The sequence below is a fragment of the Sceloporus undulatus genome, chromosome 4 (assembly GCF_019175285.1).
Source record: "Sceloporus undulatus isolate JIND9_A2432 ecotype Alabama chromosome 4, SceUnd_v1.1, whole genome shotgun sequence".
In the NCBI taxonomy this organism is placed as follows: Eukaryota; Metazoa; Chordata; class Lepidosauria; order Squamata; family Phrynosomatidae; genus Sceloporus; species Sceloporus undulatus.
Window position 1 is genome coordinate 33,444,218 of NC_056525.1, and position 13,511 is coordinate 33,457,728.

Below are 13,511 nucleotides of genomic sequence, written 5' to 3' on the forward strand. Positions count from 1 at the left end.
GTGAATTATCACCGTACACATTAGATAAAATTTTTTACAAAAGGCAATTTGAGGTTAAAACTAAAACTTACTCATGTATCAGAAAACTTTACAATCGACAAAAAATATTCAGATAATACTCTTCAAGTACATAGGGAGCTCTTTAAAGAGGATATCAGGTGTGATCTAGCAAGACATATGATATGCTTAGGTGAGAATAGTGGAGTGAGGCTTCAACTACACTCATTTTTCCTTGAGGCAGGAACTAGTCTATATTTAGTCATGCAGTCACTCAAATCTGCACAACACAGCAAACCTGACAACTAATTTTTAACAGCTTTATACCTTTAACAAGTATACAGCACCATGGTGACAGAAACATACACCCACTTCAATAAGTTACTATGACCTACTACATTCTTATGAGTTTATCTGAAGGAGAAAAAAGATGTTCAAGGATACAAATTAGAAAAACTGATCTGACTCCTCTAGAAAACAGAAACAATACCTAAGTATATGCTTAGGAAAGGAAACAGGACCCCTTACTACAACATCTGACAAGAATACTGCACAGACTGGTAGGGTTGCAGCTTCGCTTCTTTTAAAACTCTCTACAGTGATTTCTTCATAACACAAAGGAGAATTATATAGGCCAAACCGTGCGGCTTCCCTGCAGAGAAAAAAAAACACTGAAAAACAAGTTCTTTTTGTGCTGTTCTTGTGACGCCTGAATGCGCCAATGGTGCACTCGGGACGTCACAATGGCAGCGCCTATATACATGGGGCACCGCTATTGTGACGGCACCTTGTTGTACTAGGGTTAGGGACTGTGTGGTTGCTGTGCAGTCCCTTAACCCTAGTACGCTGCCAGCACGGCACACTTGGCCCATCTGGACCAGGCCATAATTACATTTAGATGAATAAATTTGCTTTCCTTCAACAGGTGCTAAGTAGATCAACGATAGTGGTCTCTTTGCCTGTATCCAAGCTTGTGCCTTCTCCTTGTGCGCACACACTTCATCTGAACACACAACTAGACAGATTTGTTTTCTCCATAGATCTTTTCAGTAAATGAAAACAATTTATTGCTGATCCAAGCAATTTACATGTGTCTCCTGTAAAAAGATTATGAAGCCCAATTTTAAATACTTTAAGAGAATTTGGGCAAGTAAGTAGGTCCAGACAAATCTTTCAAAAAGTACAAATTTTATTCAAGACAAGATTAGCTCATCCTTTGTCAAGCACATTCATTTTCCAAGCAAGGATATAAGACTCATGAAGACAAATGCAACAGAAGTAGTGTAAATCAAGTGTTCTTGACATATTTATTTGGCTACTACACAACTTTTGGGTCTGTGACTTCCATTTCTTTTTAGCTGCACAGAAAAACAGGACACAGATGTAAATAAAGGCTCCACGATTCTATATCTGAGGAAGAATCCATACACACAAACCTCACATCATATCTATGTTCAGAATTTAATATTTAACTTAATATGAATGGCTCAATATTCATGGGGTGGGATTAAGGAATGCTTACCTATCACAAGACTACAACCTGAGAGCTTACAGAAGTAGGTGGCTGCTGAAGTATACATAACATGACCTTTATCTGAGGTACATTATGAGAAAACAGAAAGTATTTTCGTTGTATGTTTGTGATAAAGCTCTCAGAAGTTTCAGATAGCCTGATAAACTGATTGTTGTCTCTTTGCTGTTCCTCTCTTGTATTCAATCCCATATGTAATCTCTCTTCATTCATTTCCATCACAGGAATTGGTCGAAACCCAACACTGACATTTCATCAAAACCACAAACTTTAGCTTACTTGTTTCTCTGCTGTATCAAACCAGGAAAAAAGTTATTTCCCCCCCACAAAACCAAAAAAAAAAGGCATCTTTAAAATTGAAACAGAAGTGAGCATACTGTTATTTTATTTAATATTTTATTGTTCAAGTATTTTTCTCATATTGTGTACTTATGGCATACTAAGGAAAACAGTGCATTTTCTTCTTGTATAAGAGCAGGGTAAACTGTTAAAGCTACTGTTAGGATGCCTCTGTGTCCATGTATGCACATGCAGTTATTAAGATAAAGCAAAAATTGTGAAGTTCAATGTGAGAATTTAGAATCACAGAAGAGACCACAAGGGCCATCCAGTCCAACCCCCTGACATGCAGGAAATCTCAATCAAAGCATCCCTGACAGATGGCCATCCAGCCTCTGTTTAAAGACCTCTAAAGGAGGAGACTCCACTACACTCTGAGGGAATTTGTTCCACTGTTGAACAGCCCTTACTGTCAGGAAGTTTCTCCTAATGTTGAGGTGGAATCTCTTTTTTTGTAGCTTGCATCCATTGCTCCGGGTCCTAGTCTCTGCAGCAGCAGAAAACAAGCTAGCTCCTTCCTCAATGTGACATTCCTTCAAGTATTTTAACAGGGCTATCATATCACCTCCTAACCTTCTCTTCTCCAGGCTAAACATCCCCAGCTTTAAATTATGTACATATTTAAATAACATGAGGGCAGTGTGGTATAGTGGTTTGAGTGTTGGTTTAGGACACTGAGAGACCAAGATCTGAATCCCCATTCAGCCATGGAAACCTACTGGGTGACCTTGGGCAAGTCACTCTCAGCCTCAGAGAAAGGCAAAAGCAACTCCCTCTGATAAGTTCTGCTGAGCAAACCCTGTGATGGGTTCACCTTAGGGTCACCATAAGTCAGAAATGACTTGAAGGCAATTGATAACAGTATTTTACAAATGCATTTGTCTAAGAATGGGACAGGTTGCATCTCTGGCTGACTGTAAATCTTATAGGTAAGCCAGATTTGTTGCTATATGATCTATGAAACTGACCTTAGCTCAAAGGTGGGCAAAGTTTAGCCCCAAGGCAGCATGTGGTTTCAAAGCTGTTTTTGTGGCTTTGGATCACCTTGAATCTGTCTGGCTCTAGGGTGACCTACCTTTCTTCAAAGTCTACAACAGTGGTAATTCACCCTTTTTAAAAGACTGCAAGACTTCCACCCTGAATAGTTTAGTATTTTTTTTTAAAGACTCAATTTAAAAAAAAACACTAAAAGTGAAGTAATTTCTGGTGCTGGGGAATCATTCAATTTGTGGACCCTCAGAAGTCCAGAGGCAGAAAGTGAGCTCCAGACCCACCACAGTTGCCCACACCTGCCTTAGCTTAGTAAATTATAGTTCCTTTCATGCTTGTGAGTTCTATGATTTTTCCTTCCTGTCTCTCTTTCCTTAAATCATCTTGAGGGCTACTCTATGCATCACAATTTAAACAAGTGATTCTTTTACACCAAATCTGTATGTGCAATAATATTTTAAACATATAAACAAGTGGCAAGACAACACAGGGAAACACAACTGGTCAGTTGACCTGTATGATAAGCCTGTGCTTCAACCATTATTTCAGTGTGTATATAAAATTATTCTGTAATGTATTTCATAGGATCTTTCAAGATCTGAATAATATCACTGGTGTGAAATATTTTATCTACCCACTGAACTGAACACTATTAATAATTTTATCCTTAAGAATGATTTCTTCCATCATAAGGGGCTTATTATTCACACGATACCTCTGCCACTCCAGAATGAGGAGACATAATTTTAACAGAAATGTAAGACCGCTAGGAAACTGTAATTCAGATGCAGCACACATTACATCCTATTGGGAATCCTGGGGTAGAGACCAAATCTAGTTGCACTTAAAATTTGCCAAAGAAAGGGATGCTCATTATTAGGATACAAACAATTTTTTTTCAGGCTGTCATAACAGTGTATCCATACTATGCAGGAATGTATACTTTCAAGTAGTTTGGTAATTGTAATGGTGGGAATCTACTCAACCCCTCTGTGTGTGTTAAGGATTTTTTGGACAAATGTACACGTACCTAACCACACCCCCACACCTAACAAAAACATTTAAGGATTATCAGGAAGAACTTAGTGTCACTGCTTTGACAAAATCTAATTTCAAATAGTGTATTAGTCTCATGATGTCCTCTGAAAATTTCATGAAAAGAAGAATACTACGTATTGCACTTCCACTGAAAATAGAATTCTTTACATGCATATCAGACTGGGTTCTACTTCTATGTAAAAGCAAAGAGGACTGGAAGTCTGATGTAAGTTACATGTACATATAATTCAGTTTGCAAGCTAATTTGTCTCCTATTATAGTTACTGTTACATAGATATTGTCTCTTTTTCTTTTCAAAACAGCTGAAGGAGGCCATAAAAATGTTTACAAGCCAAAAGACATTCGGCTACTTTCAATAATAAAATCATTTCTTTTCAGCATTCCTAGACTTTGTCTCTTCTCTATACCATATCTAATGCTAAGTAAACTTGGACAGAAGTGTGTTATATGGATTATGATGGGAAAACCACATTCCAACACTTAATCCTTATGTCAAAGAAAGGCAGGTTCCAACACCACCAAAAAGTACATGCTCGGCACGTACTAGGGTTAGGAAGGGGCATCCTTTCTGGACGCCCCTAACCCTAGTACGTGCCAAGCACATACAAAATGGCGGCGCCCATTCTACATGTGCACCGCCATTTTGGCATAGCAGACGCTTAGCGTCCACATGTCTTGGCGCCATTATGACGCCGCAAATGCGCCAATGGCGCTTTGCGGCGTCTTAATGGCACAGCAAAAAGAAACCACTTTTTGCGGCTTCTTTTTGCTGCGCGGAGGAGCCGTGCGGTTTGTCCGCTGTAGCTCCTTCACGCAGCAAACACAGGCGCCGGCAGACCGCCCTTTTGGGCGGTCAGTAAAGCACCAAAGATACTGCTCTTCCTTGTAAACCCAAGCAGAACTAAAGTATCATGCAATGAGTACAGAACAAATGGTCTTACAGATACTCGTTACACTTCTAGAAGGCATAGGGAGGAAGGAAAGATGTATAAAACTAGATAAACGTCAAAAGTTCATTTTTTCATGAGACAAGGTGGATGACACCTTCCAAGGCAGCAGTTTTAGTGTATTTTAATCAATTGTTTCTGGAAATCATTTTTAGGCCAAAGCAAACCACCTTTCTCTTATGCTAAATCTATGATGCCATTAAAATATTGATGTGAATGACACAGAAAATTACCAGGACTTACTTGCAAAAATATTCTCCATTGAAATTAATAGACTTATATGTCAAGTAGTTATTGTAATTTCTACACTTTGCGCTGACAGTGCAACTAAGAAAATGAATAGAATCCAGCTACTCAACAAATGCCTGAAGATACAAATGTACACTTTGGCCTTATGCAAATATTTGCATTTGTATGTGGCTTTGTATAAGATTAAGACAGCTGTTGTAACTTAGAAGTCATACTTCAAATTCTAATTTAACAGCCACAAATCCGATTTATGACTTGTGGAATAAGTGGGACTTGGGTAACTGAGATAACTTCAGTAAGTTCCTTATTAACCCATCAGAATTTCTTAAACAAATGATTCGCTAGGGTTAGGGGAACAAGACCCCCGTGAACATGGAAAAACCGCAAATAACAAAAACACTGTTTTTACCTGGGAGGACACCTCTCTAGGAATCTCTAGGTCCTCCAGTGCAACTTTGTGGTCAATGTCCAACATACACTGACCATAGAATGGCACTGGAGTAGCTACAAATGGTCTTTCAGTGCAACTTTTAGTTAAAGTTGACCACAGAGTTGCACTGGAGGACCTAGACCAGGGGTAGGCAACCTTTTTGAGCCGGGGGCCGGGTTGCTGTCCCCCAGTTGTCTGAGGGACAGAAACCAAAAAATAAATGATTAAATAATTTTTTAAAAATTAAATAAATAAACCGGGACAAATGTAGGACAAAATTTTCAAATGGAGGACACCTTTTTTTAAAAATGGAGGAAACACGAAAAAAATTGCCGATTATTTTAAAAATGTTAATATAAATGCATGTTTCTGAGGCTTCTATGGACAATTGCTCCCCCGCATGAGAGGCCAAAGGCCCCGGTGGCAATCGGCGGCAGGACTGGGCTGGGGCCGGTCCCAAGGTCTTGCCGAGCCGGATCCGGCCCGTGGGCCGTAGGTTGCCTACCCCTGACCTAGACAGTCCTAGAGAGTACATATTAATGAAATCCGTGAATAATCAAATCCGCAAATATCAAATCTACAAATATGGAGGGATGACTGTACAATTTAAAAGCCAGAACTTGAGCTGCATACACTCTTATTTTATATTCTGAATGGCTGCATTAAATGCTGGTGTTCTAAAAATGATGCGCATTGAATCCAGTGACACAGTTCGAAGCTAGGTTTCTTTGGAAATGGAACACATTTACTCCAGAAAATGAAAGGAGGCGTATGGACAGAGTATTAAAGGACTGTCACTAGCTAATGAGACAAGTACTGCATACACAATTTGAAATCTAACTTGAGTAAGTCGTAGTAAATCTGTCAAACAGGAAGCAATGCAAGTTTCTCTTTTAAGAATTAGTTACCCCACTAATAATCTTATATATTATTACTAATAATCTTATATATTATATATTATAATCAAGCAACCCTAACTCAACTTACCACCAGACACTCAGCCAATGAGTTCAACAGTGTAAAGGGAAAATCTTCAATATCGTTGCCCACTTAGCTTATCCACAATTTAAATATGAAGAACTGAGGCAAAGAACTTAAGCAGCTTGCTAAGGATCACATGATCATTTAGCTGCAAAGCCTGATAAAAGGGAAGTAAAAAGACAACCCCTGAAGAGGCGAGATCAAAACTGCAACCTTCATTATCATTGACCATTACTGCATTGACACAATTGCAATTCACATTTTTTGTTAAAAGGAATGACTTCCTGATAGCTAGCTGACTAGGGAAATGACAAAGTCATATTTTTCAAAATAATTTGCTTCCTGGAAATATCAGAGATGGACATCTACTACTATGATTGTAAGGTGATCCATGTGAATTTAATTAAGATGATCCATGTGGTATTTTTGTAGTTATTTCCCCCCCCCTCTATTTAGTTACTGTTTACAAGTGAGCTTAACCAGCTTAAAAGTAGATGTGTTCCATGCACCTAAACAGGTTGCAGTTTACTCAGGCTTAATATTGTTTACATTTAAAAAGCCATTCTCACACCCTGAACAATGCAGGTTACACAACAACTATCATATAAACAATAATGTAGCCACAAGAATTGCCTGATTTCTATAGATCTTCACATTTTTGAAGTAACTGTTAAGAGCTAAGTACATAAGGCAAATACTGCAGTTCAGACTAAAGGCCCACTTGCCTAGCATTCTACTCCAACAATGGCCAAACAGCTGTTTAAAGGAAGACCACAAGTAGGACGTGAATGCAATGGCACCATCTTGCTTGTGTTCCCTAGTAAATGCTATCTACAGGAAAAGTTGAAGTAATATACAGCCATCATGCCTCCTGGCCACTGACAGCATTTTCTATGAATCTGTTTTATTCCATTCAATCTGCCCATGTGGGAAACCATCAAGCCTATGCACTTTGGAACAAATCCAGTTGAACTGAATGCAACTTAACTCCAAGTAAGTAAATGTGCTTCAGTGAGAGGTTTTAACAAATATGTACTACAAAAAAAGGCAGGGATTTCAGAAAGATTTGCTCAAGTCCACAGAATGTATTTCACTGGTGTTCCACTACTGTTGAATACTGCCCTCTTATCACCAATCATCTGAAAGGAAAACTTACTCAGGGAAAAATTTTGCTTGGGAAATTTATGGAAGTTTGCCAGGGAATTTTCCTCTGGATTTTATGCCAAGAAAAAGCCACAATGTATTTTGCACTCCACAAAAAAAACTTAGCATAAGGCACCAGGATGATGCCCTCTTAGGAGTCCACATCATTGGCAAATTCTATATTTATCTGTAAAATGATAAAACAACTACATAACACAAATACTGCAATGACTGAGGGGCATGTGAGAGTCACTAATAGTTTGTGGGGGAAGAATTACCCTAACATATAAACACATATGAAAGAATCATACCCATGGAAGGATATGTATCACACATACATTTCCTTAATAATCTAGGAGGTCATTTGTTTTCACTTGCATAGCATTTGAATGACTCAATATTTGAACAATTTTCTGCAAACCCCATTCTCCAAATGATCAAGTCTTGCGAGAAAGAAGAGTTTCTAGGACTAATCTGCCTCCAGAAGTTAACAAAGACTAAAGCTTAAAAAGATCCTTTTTCAAAAGTTCAAAGTAGCAGAAAGCTTTTAGAAAATATAAAGGCTGCACATGTTATCCTGTAACCATATATAAAATTACACAGGATTGTTGGTTATGCTTGAAGTTTAAATGCAGAATTATTTTTAATGCCTTAAAGCAGATTCCGATTATAAGATCTTATGGTTATAGTATTCTTTTTAACTGGGGACTGCTGAACTGGCAGGGAGTTGGTTTGACCCTAAATGATTCTTGAGGCATTTTTCAACTCAATAATTATGTGATTATTTGAACAGTATCATGTCAATTCCAATAATTTATATCTAAATCTGAATGCTAGGATCTCAATGAGGAAAGATTATGTAGGTTAATCTTCCTGATGTGTTGAACTACAAAGGCCAGCATTCCCAACCAAACACATTTGGAGGGCCTTATGGTGGAGGGGAATGGTGTGAAATAATCTTAAACCTAGTAGTTTTAATGTGGGGAGAAATATACAAGCACGCAATTCTCCTCTAGCAACTTGAAATTATACAATGATGAGACACTGCGCAACGAAGATAGTCTCTTAAGTTTGTAATACTTATTAGTCTGTTACAATTTTATAATGATTTCATGCATTTACAATTATCTTATTTTATTATACTTTTCCCTCTGTCTTTTTAATATAATTTTATAAGTGAAATTTTAATTATTAACTATTGTATGTGATTGCTGTTTGTTGATGTTTGATCAATTGATCATAATAAAATAATAAAAAATGATAAGACATCTTGCCAAAGTACTTCACCATTTGAACTAGTTTTTAGAAATAACCTACCCAGGTGGTATATATAATGCATAAAATACATCTTGCAAATCACTGTGAAGATTATTCTAAGCATAATTATTAGACCCAGTACTAAAGAGTATGGGAAAAATAAATAAATAAAATTAAATAAAGTATTTTAAGGCCTGAAGCAGAAGGGATAGAGTGACAGGAGACTATGCTGGTGCCGTTCATGTCGGGACTGTGGCAACCACATGTGTCTGGTCTAATCTGGGCTGCCACTAAGGTCCTCAACTGGGCCACCAGAAGGACTGGATTTCATCTGCTCCTTCTTGGCCTGGTTCTTTGCAAAGGATGCAGCCTCACCATGGCTTCAGGCTGCATTTGGGGTGTGCATCATGTAAACTGCACCCTCCCCCCCAATGTGGCCTTAAGCCACATCATTTTGCCTGTATGTGGTGGGTCAAGTGATACCCAGAGCACTTGTATTCTACCAATACCTATATAAGTGTTGGACAGCACAATTTGCTGGGCTATACCAACCTAAACTTATGGCAGACTATTTCTTTAAAACTATTTTATTAGCTAAAACATGCCAAGGCACACATTTCATTTATACGCAGGCATCAATCAGTAGTGTTCCTGGAACATCTCCCATCAACTTGAGAATCCATAGCTATTCTTTTCTTAGCTTCTGATATCAGAAACCATTCACACAAGCAGACATAGCTGTGTGTTACTGCAAAATGATTTCCTTCATCAAATGCATATAGGTATTGTCATTACATATTCAGCACCTAACAGGCAGTGGCTGTTTTTCATCAATGGCCTCAAATGTGACTGAAGAGACAACAGCTTGCTACTTATGTGTTTAAACAGCTTTAACATTTTTAAAACCAAAGCCTTCATTTTATGAGGCATCTAAACAATTAAGAGGAGGAAACTGGAAGGGAAATGGCAGATTTCTTAAAAATAGTATATAATGACGCCAGAGAAAATTTACATTGCTATAAGTAATAATATAATTTAAGTCAGCAGGTATTCAGGATAAATTATCCTCTTAAAGTCAGTTTTACAATAGTTACAATATATTGTATACAATGTATTAAAATAATACAATATAGGACTAATCACAAAACAGAACCAACATGTAAGTAAACAAGATAAAACAAACAGTTCATTCTTCCATGCTTTACCTAGAATAGAAACAGTTATTTAAAATACCAAATTCACCACAGTATGACTGAGAAAACAAGGGTTCTTCAAAATAGTATAGGTATATTATAGCATCCTGACATAAAAACAAGTTCAAACTTTGTGGCAAGGTGACAAAGGGCATTCCTTAAACAACATGAAAGATCATGTGGTTACGTGAACAATTAAAGTGACACCAAAAGACAAAGGATGGTTGGGTCTTCTGTGGCCAATTCTCATACAATATTAAGTCACTTGGATTTGTGCTAAAAATACCCAATAAAAAATCTAGGAAAATATTTTCACGTCCTAAGGACAAGATACTATTTTTCACTAAAGTAACAGGCCTATGCTGAGATGGAAGAACCAGGACCAACATTCAGTCCCTGGGTTTCAAGACTCCAGAGATGTTGAGTGCCTTCAAGTTGACCCTATCATGAGGTTTTCTTGGCAAGGTTTATTCAGAGAGTTTTTGCCATTGTCTTCCTCTGGGGCTGAGAGAGTGTGACTTTTCCAAGGCCACCCACTTGGTTTGCATGCCTGAGCATGGATTCAAACCCTGGTCTTTAGAGGCCTAGGTGCAAAACACACCGCAGACATAATCCAGTTTGAGACCTGGCTCATTGCTAGGGAATCCTGAGAATTGTAGTTTATTGTGGCACCAAAGCCCCCTGACAGAGAAGGCTAAATGTCTCACAAAACTACAGTTCCCATAATTCCCTAGCACTACGCAAGGGCAGTTAAAGCAGTCTCAAACAGGATTATTTCTGCAGTGTGTTTTGGACCCTTGTTCAACACTCAAGCCACTGCCCCACTCTAGTATGTTCAATAAACATTATTAATAATTATTATTATGATACTAATAACAAGCTAGAAGAGTCAACATCCACCGAAATGAATGACATCTAAAATCAATCTTAAGCACACATTTAGCAACGAATTGTCCCCTAGAGCACAAAACAAAAGACATTCACAGTCTATGCATTTATATATTAGTCAGTGGATGATCTTAACAGAGTGGCACATAAAATAAAATAAATCACCTACATATAAGCAATTCTTTGAACTCCAGTTGAGGATTGGGCAGTGTGTGTGTGTGTGTGTGTGTGTGTGTGTGTATTATTTACATCCCACCTTTTTGCAAAAATGGGACTCAAGTTGGTTCACAACATGTTTAAAAACTGTGCAAACTTAAAACTAAACAAATATACAAGTTTTCAAAAAGACAATTAAACTATTAAAAAAGTTAAAAACATTAAAATTCATTAAAAAGACTATTCTCAACACAGAGGGCACAATTAAAAGCCCACTCAAGTCAGTTTTTAACAGATTTTCTTTATCCCAGATTCTGGGTGTCATGGGAGGCTCTGTTTTTTTCCAGTTTCTTTATATCTCTAAGGAGTTTATCACATGGGAGGAATTTCTCTTAATTTCGAATGAAAAGAAAGTGGGGCCAGAACGCATTCACGTGAATTTGCTAGTTCAGAGAATTTACGTGAATTCGAATTGCGTTCGAACTGACTTCCCATTGCCCAAAAATTGCTTGCCATTGCCAGAAATTGCGTGTGGTAGTCTATCATGCAATAACGCTAAACCCCATGATTGCATTCAGATTGCCATTGGATTATATTTCCACCCTTTCCCTTGTCTGATAACTTCCTAAGGATAACTCAGATCCTGTATGAACTGACTGTGAAACATTTATTCATGTTTCTTAGGGGTGGTACTTATGTGGCTTTCTGGATATTGTTGGCTTACAACTCCCAGCAGCCCTAGCCAGCATAGCCAAGGGCAATATATTGCTTTTTAAAATATATATATATATATACTAAAGGATTTAAGTCTAAATCGCCCAGCAGAAATGTTCTGAACAGAAATGTTTCAGCATACAAACAGAAAGAATATCTGTGTTACAGTCTACATGTCATTTATCACAGATTACTTTGTATATTTATACACAGTCAGAGGGAACTGAAACAATTTATAAGCTCCAACACACATGTTATAGAAGAACATGAGAACGTTTCATGAAAGCAGCAGAAAATCAAAAAGCACCTAAAAGGCAAAAACACTAAGTTGAAATGCAGGTCTTAAAAAAGTAAGCAATCTTGACATTTGACAGCTGATGTTATTTCAACTGTAGTAGATTCTCCTCCAGACTTTATCTCCTCCATTTGAAGGAAAGAGAAACCTTCCCATTAAACAGTGGCAGAAACACTGGCAACAACAGAAAGAAAGGCATTCTTCCCCCAAAACACACTTTTCTAAAAAGTGTAAGATAAAAAAAGATATTCATCTCCTGTTGCTTTTTATAACTGAACCACAGACAGCTATCAAAGTTTAGCAAAGTGATGCTGGATACTTTTCTGGAACGATTGTAACTTTTTAAAAAATGATTATTGCTTTGAATTAGGCTGATTTTAATCTATGTTTTAGCTGTTGGTAGTGTTTCTTTTTAATTTTTGTACTCAAAGTTTTAACCTTGTATTATTATTATTATTATCATTATTATTAGATATGTCGTGATCCACCTTGAGTCCCACTGCAGGAGAAAAGGCAGGATATAATTTTTTGGAAGTATTTGTAATATTTTAAATGTTATTTATTATTATTATTAATATTGGGGGATTTTATGTTTAAGGGAGGGAGGGAAACAATTTTTGGGGATCGTTTTATATTTTGGTCTGTTTTGTAAGCTGCCTCCATCCTGGTGGGGAGATGGCATATAAATAAAAAAGTATTATTATTATATAAATAACTTTTTAAACCCAGGAATTAAAAAAGGCCCACCCAGGCAGCTAAATTATTAAATAAAATAATAATATCAATCAATAAATAAAGCCACTCTGGGAGACTTTAGGGTTGAAGGGTGGGGTATAAATACTGTAAATAAAATAAATAATAAAATAAATAATGTTAAAACCCAGCAATAATAATAATAATAATAATGAAGCCCCACTGGGTCTTTTTAAAAATATGTCATTTATATATTCAAAAAGACAAAGCATATCTGTTCCAAGAGCAACATGTTGCAACCATCTTTTGTAGAAGGAGGGAAAGAGAGAGAGAGAGAAAAGGACTGATAAAAAGAAACAAAACGGGGGGGGGGGGGGAGGAGAAAGAGGAGAAAAAGAGGGGGGGAGAAAAAAGAGGTAGGCTTTTAAAAAAGGGGGGACTGATTAAAAGAAACAGAACTGGGGGAAGAGGAGGAGAAAAAAGAAGAGAAAGAAGGAGGAGAGCATAATAAAGAGGTATAGGCTACTAAAAATCCCCCAAGTACTCCTTCTGAAAAGCCAGCCCAAAGCTGAAAGGGCCCCCTCCCTCCCCCCCCCCCCCCCACTTCAGGGAGGATTATTTTGGAACATGATGGTGGTTTATTTCTCAT

The 13,511-nt window shown here is 37.5% G+C and overlaps 1 protein-coding gene across 1 annotated transcript in view; it reads right to left on the reverse strand.

Moving 5' to 3' along the window:
• Positions 1 to 13,511, reverse strand: part of TOP1 (DNA topoisomerase I) — a 104,032-nt gene that overhangs the window by 88,617 nt on the left and 1,904 nt on the right. The gene's annotated exons all lie outside the window — the stretch shown is intronic.